The sequence below is a fragment of the Benincasa hispida genome, chromosome 8, assembly GCF_009727055.1.
Source record: "Benincasa hispida cultivar B227 chromosome 8, ASM972705v1, whole genome shotgun sequence".
Taxonomy (NCBI): Eukaryota; Viridiplantae; Streptophyta; class Magnoliopsida; order Cucurbitales; family Cucurbitaceae; genus Benincasa; species Benincasa hispida.
In genome coordinates, this window is record NC_052356.1 from 30,567,964 (window position 1) to 30,575,585 (window position 7,622).

At 37.2% G+C, this 7,622-nt stretch overlaps 1 non-coding gene across 1 annotated transcript; it reads right to left on the reverse strand.

Moving 5' to 3' along the window:
• Window positions 1–3,913: 3,913 nt before the first annotated feature.
• Window positions 3,914–4,020, reverse strand: LOC120084342. Its single transcript, XR_005483702.1, has one exon. It is a non-coding gene; the product is annotated as a small nucleolar RNA R71 (small nucleolar RNA).
• Window positions 4,021–7,622: the final 3,602 nt, after the last annotated feature.

Below are 7,622 nucleotides of genomic sequence, written 5' to 3' on the forward strand. Positions count from 1 at the left end.
TTGGAGAGCTAGAAACATGTTGGGATTAGTGTCCTAAATCTCATGTGCCTTGTAGTATATGGATAAGGTTGGGTGACTTATCCTGATGACACTGTGGATACGACCCACTTTGTAAATGTTATAATAATTTTAAGTGTTACAAACGATTTTATCCAAATTGTTCATGTGGAGGCATGTGAGTGGAGGTATTTTGTATAAAGAGTTTAGATAAGAACAGACTATAAAATGATTGATCTCTCTTTATAACATCGTTCATTGAAGAGACTTAACATTTTATAGGATGACCATAGGTAACTTGATCTCAATCTTAAGTGAGTTATGAACTTCCGTCTATGAGAATAGTCTTTTGATTTGTATGGGCGAGAATGGCCCATGTCGCAAACTCAATATGCCTACCATTTTGGGAATTTGTTGAAGTAGGGAGCTAAGAACATAGCTACACAAGATGAAGTTTACTCCTTCCTGCCTTCAGAGAAGTAGATGAATTGCCCTTTTGAGTGTTGACTCTGAGTCTTGAACAAGGGGCCTCTCCCATTCATTGGCCTGATAGGGATTTATTTATGGTAGGACCATAAATAGGTTGTTTATTAGAAGATCAGTGGGACTTAAGAAGTAAGAAGTAATTATAAGGGTAAAATAGTAATTTGATTCAACTGTAATTACGAGTAATTTGTAAAGGGTCAACTTACTGATAATTGGTTATATTCATAGACATAGACATATATCTACAGTGCGAAGAATGCAACTGCGAGTCTTTAGTGGAATGACCCACATGAAAGAGTACGTGAATACTCGTAGTAGAAAGTTCGGAGTCCCAATTTTAATTTTATAGAACATAAAATACAGAGGACGGAAACCTATGATAAACACAAATTACTTTAAGCATGTTGGCATAGTTGGAGAGGAAGAAGGGATCAAGAACTTACTCTTGAAGACAAAACTCTTCACGAATCCTCTCCCGATCTACTACACGAATAACTCGTACGTGCCTCACAAAACACACGAACGCAACAACAAACACAACAATGTAAAGCTAAACTGAACATCACCACTAAATGAATCCTCGTTATTCTCAAGAATGAGAGTCACTGAGAGGAGCGGGCTTCAATAATTAATTTTGGATGAGAAGAGTCTCTCCAAAATCTTTCATTTGGAATTGGGCCACTAGCCATTGTTTTATATCAGTAGATAACTTGTAGAAATACAAGTTATTTTACCTATTTTATCTAGAACAATTAGGAAAAAAACTTGGAAAATGTGACAATTTGGTAAGAAATTCATGAAATCAATTATATCATGCGATCACATGCATACAAAATCTCACAATCCATGAAAGATATAAAACTCGTGATTTTTAGGTGCAGGAAATCTATTTATGAGATCACAAGGTATCACTGCAAAGGAATTCCTAACGCCAACATTGGAATCGCATAGTTGAAAACATAGACTCATGCGATAAAAGGTGACATGGCGCATGGGCGGTGGAGGTCATATCAGAGACCAAGTTTGTAGTTGATAAGAAAGCTTCACAGTAGAGCCAATGAACTTCTGATGTGGAGCAGGCGGTGCATCAGGGTATGAAAATTAATGCATCCTATTAGTACAATCATTAGTGAGAGAGGAATAAATGCTCCTTGAAGCCTATAAATACTTAACAAGATTTTCATGCAAAGAAGATAGCCAAGACATTGGAGGAAACTCTACATAATTTCTCACTTCATAAACACTCCCCTTTGGGCCCTCGTGAAATCTTGAGTGAAAGCTTAAGATTTCTTCTGGAAAACAAATGGGAGACTTCACCTTCAGCACAAGCTTGCAAAGTAGTCATCTACAGAGCCAGAAGAAGCAAGGAATTTCACCCCACGACTTGATATTCTATCTTTATCTCTTTTCCTCTGCTTCCAACATCTAAATGCTGGAAATATTTCCATAGGAAAGCTATTTATGTAATCACAAGGCATCACCACAAAGGAATTCCTAACGCCAATATTGGAATCACATATTTGAAAACATAGCCTCATGTGATAGAAGGTGACATGATGCATTGGTGGTGGACGTCAAATTAGAGAGCAAGTCGGTAGTTGTTAAGAAAGCTTCATGGCAGAGCCAATGAACTTCTGACGCGAAGCAGGGGTGCATCAGGGTATGGAAATTAATGCATCCTGTCAGTACAATCATTAGTGAGAGAAGAAAAAGTGCTCCTTGACGCCTATAAATACTCAACAAGATTTCCATGCAAAGGAGATAGCTAAGACATTGGAGGAAACTCTGCACAATTTCTCACTTCATAAACACCTTCCTTTGAGCCCTCATGAAATCTTGAGTGAAAACTTAAGATTTCTTCCGAAAAACAAAAGGGAGACTTCACCTTCAGCACAATCTTGTGAAGCAATCATCTATAGAGCCGGAAAGAGCAAGGAATTGCACCCTACGACTTGATATTCTATCTCTATGTCTTTCTGCTATTGTTGTTATTTATATTGTGTAAGACGTTGAAAAACTTCTTTTGTCAATATGAATGCATCTATAGTATTTCGTTTATCTATCTTTCCATCTTCTACCATGAGCAACTAATTTCCTTATGGGTTGAGAAACATTGCAAGTAAGATGAACTAAGTAAAGCTTAATCGTGTGTTCAACTTGTTTTATTTATGCTTTATAAACTATTTGAATAAGTCGAAAAATTGTCCTAAATAGAATGAATCTATGTTTGAAAAAGCAAAAGATTTAGACTGCATAAAACAAAAAGAGATTATCTTTAGAAATAAAGAGATATCTTGCATCAAATACTCATCGCATGCATCCTAGAAATAGGATATGATGGCTAAATACACTGAGAAGTGTAGGTTATGATTTTCGAGTGATTTGCTTGAATGCATGATTTATGCAGTTACTTAGGAATTGTTAGTGAATATTTTTCTCAACCCTATCTATATTCATTTAAAATCTATATCTCCTTGCATAGGTTGTTTTACTTATGATTGTGATTCCTATTGCATCCACCACTATTTTTTTAGCTATAGAATAGGAACAAACTCATTGCATATTTAACAAACAATTTGCATCAAGATCGAGACAATCATTGTCAATGCATTGATAGAACGCAATCCCTGAGTTCGACCCTGAACTCACTAGGATTCTAGTTGGATTTATATTTGGGTCTAACTTAGGTAAAAAAATGTGTTTATAAGGTATTACATAGCAATTAATCGACAAAGCTTTTGGCGTCGTTGTCGGGGATTGCGGTAACTAAGTTGCGCTAAGATTATTGTTTCTGATTTTCACAAGTCTCGGTTTTTGGCGTATTGTACCCTAATTTTTGAAAAAGGTACAAACATTTTATGAGTGAAGAATCAACACCTGATCTAGTATATGACCTAGAGATCGAGAGGACCTTTCATAGAAGAAGAAGAGCAAATAAGAAAAGAAGACGAAGGAAAAAAGCTCAGAAGATGGAATATTAGCGAAACAATCCAGAAGAGCCAAATGCAGTAACCAATGATAATGTGGATGCTCTTGCCAACCCCATTTTCTAGCTAATGATCGTAATAGACCCATCAGGGATTATGCTTCGCCAATTCTATATGATTTCTCACCTGGAATTCTACATCCAACACTAGATGGTTCCAAGTTTGAAATGAAACCTGTCATGCTTCAGATGATTCAGACAACTGAACAATTTGAAGGGAGATGAGGTGAAGACTCTCATGCTTATTTAAGAAGTTTCATCGAAATCTGCAACACAGTTGTATTCCCCAACATTACTCCTGAAGAAGTTAGGCTCACCTTATTTCCATTTTCACTATGTGAAGATGCCAGGAAGTGGGCTTATTCACTCGAACCTGGTGAAATCACATCATGGGAACAAGTCATGGAAAAATTTATGAAGAAATATCCACCTATAGAAAACATAAAAATGAGAAGGGTAATCACAAATTTTCAACAGGAAGAGAATGAAACATTAAGCGATGCATGGGCGAGGTTTAAAGGGCTAGTAAGAAATTGTCCACATAATGGACTCTCTGATTGTTTACAAATGAAGATTTTTTTATTATGGCCTGAATTCAACATCTCAAACTACTGTAAACGTTGTCGCAGTAGGCAGTTTATTGGATAAAACTTATGTTGAATCCAAAAACATTCTTGATCACATTTCAAAGAACCATGAGGACTAGAAGGATAGTAAATATGGTTCAAGATTGAATAAGATAGGAAGAAATGCACATTGTAACGATGATGTTGCATTACAACAGATATAGGTGAATGCGATGACTAGTTTGTTGCAAGCAATGACAATGACAAAAACTGACGTCAGAAATGGGCAAGTGAATACGGTTACTCAGATGTCTAATGATGTTCTCTGCGAAGAAGCTCACTCATTTGAGGTATGCCCATGTAACCCATAATCTATCTGTTTTGTCAAAAATAACCCGTTTTCGAATACCTATAACCCTTGTTGAAGAAACCACCCAAATTTCTCTTGGGGTGGAAATTAACAAGCACACACTAACCATTATAGTGCCCTAGAGATGGACCACCTAGGTTCCATCAAGGACAGAATGGAAACCAACAGGCATCAAGCTCATCGCAACAACCAACAACTTCACCTTTAGAAAATATGTTAAAAGAATACATATAGAAAAATAAGGTGGTTCTGCAAAGTCAAGCAACATCCATTCAAAATCTTGAACTTTAAATGGGGCAGATCGTCGGGGAATTGAAAAATAGACCACAAGGCTCTTGAAGTTCCTTGCTAAGCGAGAAGTTCAGGCAAAGAACAATGTCACGCAGTGACACTGAGAAGTGGTCGCATAATGAAGGAAGATCAAAAGGAAAAATCAATCAAGCTTACTAATGAAGTGCATAGACAATTTTTTTATGAACAAACTGACAAGCAACCAGTGTAGGAAAGATAGATACCATCGCATGAAAATCAAGAGGAACGCAGAGACTCATCTACGAAAACTTCTACATCGAAGGCATCAAATGAGGTGCAACTCCCTCCATACCCACAAAGATTGAGGTGGAAGAATGATGAAAACCAATTTCAACGCTTCCTCGGAGTGTTAAAGCAGTTGCATATTAACATTCCACTCATCGAAGCGTTGGAGCAAATGCCATCTTATGCCAAATTATTAAAAGATATCATCTCAAAGAAAAGAAAAATAGGAAATTATGAGACCGTCACACTGACACAAGAATGTAGCACAATTATACAAGAAAGTATTCCACCTAAAATGCGAGATTCAGGGAGTTTCACCATTCCCTGTTCCATTGGAGGAGTTTACATAGGCCAAACCCTATGCAACCTTGAAGCTAGCATCAATCTCATGTCATTATCAATCTTTAAGCAACTGGGAATGGGAGAACTTGTACCCACAATGGTTACTTTGCAACTGGCAGACCATTCTTTGGTACATTTAGAGGGAAAATTAGAAGATGTGCTCATGAAGGTGGAGAAATTCATCTTGCCAGCTGATTTCACTATATTGGACTACAAAGCTGATAAAGATGTACCTATCATTTTGGGAAGACCTTTCTTATCCATAGGAAAAACCAAAATTGATGTGTATAAAGGTGAAATCACCATGCAGGTTAATGGTTAGAAGATGAAGTTTAACATTCTTAAGGCGATGGAATATCCTGATGAGACCAACACATGCCAAGCAGTTGAATTGGAAGAGGATTGGCCTTGTAGGCTGAAATTTGAAATTAATGAAGTGATAAAATTGAAGGATAAGGTGAATGCAAGATTTAAATCCTATTATACGATAAAAGAGATGCAAAGGAATTGTGAACCTTTGGATTTAGAAAATCGAGAAGGCAAAATCAAGCCATTGCTCGAGCAATCGCCAATTTTAGAGTTGAAAGCGCTCCCTACTCACCTGAAATATGCATTCCTTGGTGAGAACGATATTTTACCTGTAATTATTTCAATAACACTCTTAGAAGAAAAGGAAGATGCACTTCTGAAAGTTTTCGAAGAAATACATTAAGGCGATGGGCATGGACCCTAGATATCAAGGGAATCAGCCCATTCTATTGCATGCACAAAATTAAACTTGAGAATGGAAAGAAAAGCTCTATTGAACACCAACGAGGCTCAATCCTGCGATGAAGAAAGTTGTCAAGAAAGAAGTCATTAAATGGTTGGATGTGGGGATTGTTTTTCCTATTTCAGGCAGCACATGGGTCAGTCCCATGCAATACATCCCAAAAAAGGCGGAATGATTGTAGTTCCCAACCAAAATAACGAACTCATTCCAATGCGTATGGTTACAAGTTAGAGAATATGTATGAACTATAGGAAGCTCAATGCAGCGACTAAGAAGGATCACTTTCCCTTGCCATTTATTTATCAAATGTTGGACAAATTTGCAGGGAATCACATCTTCTGCTTCCTAGATGGCTATGCGGGGTACAACCACATCATGATCACACCCGAGGATTAAGAAAAAACAACTTTCACTTGCCCCTATGGGAAATTCGCCTTCCGGCGCATGCCCTTTAGACTATGTAACGCCCCGAACACTTATCAGAGGTGCATAATGGCCATCTTCTCTGATTACCTTGAAGAGTTAATTGAAATTTTTATAGATGGGTTTTTAGTATACGGCAAGACATATGAATAATTTCTAGCAAATCTTGAGAAAATTTTGAGGAGATGTGAAAATACCAATATAGTTTTGAATTAGGAAAAATGCCAATTCATGGTGACATGAGAAATTATGCTTGGGTACAAGGTGTCTAAATTTAGGCTGGAAGTTGACAAAGCTAAAGGCGACGCCATAGAAAAATTGCCACCATCTACAAATGTGAAAACACTTCGAAGCTTTCTCGGATATGTTGGATTCTACCGTAGATTTGTTAAGGACTTCTCTAAAACCGCACGACCTTTGAATTTGTTGTTGGAAGTTGATAGACCTTTCGAATTTGATCATAGCTATTTGAGAGCATTTTAGACATTGAAGCAAGTGATCACATGGGTATTAACTGTTTAATAGCATTTTAGATGATAACCTGTAGAAATACAAGTTATTTGACCTATTTCATCTAAAAATTAGGAAAAAGAAAAACTTGGAAAATGTGACAGCTTGGTAAGAAATTCATAAAATCAATTATATCATGCGATCACATGGGTACAAAATCTCACAATCCACAAAAGATATAAAAATCATGCTTTTTGGGTGCAAGAAATCTATTTATGCGATCACAAGATATCACTGCAAAGGAATTCCTAACGCCAACATTGGAATCACCTAGTTGAAAATATAGCCTCATGCGATAGAAGGTGGCATGGCACATGGACAGTGGAGGTCAAATCAGAGACCAAGTTGGTAGCTGACAAGAAAGCTACACGACAGAGCCAATGAACTTTTGACGTAGAGTAGGCGGCACATCAGGTTATGGAAATTAATGCATTCTGTCAGTACAATTATTAGTTAGAGAGAAAGAAGTTCTCCTTGATGCCTATAAATACTCAACGAGATTTCCATGCAAAGGAGATAGCCAAGACATTGGAGGAAACCCTGCACAATTTCTCACTTCATAAACATTTTTCTTCGAGCCCTCATGAAATCTTCAGTGAAAGCTCAAGATTTCTTCCGGAAAACAAAGGGGAG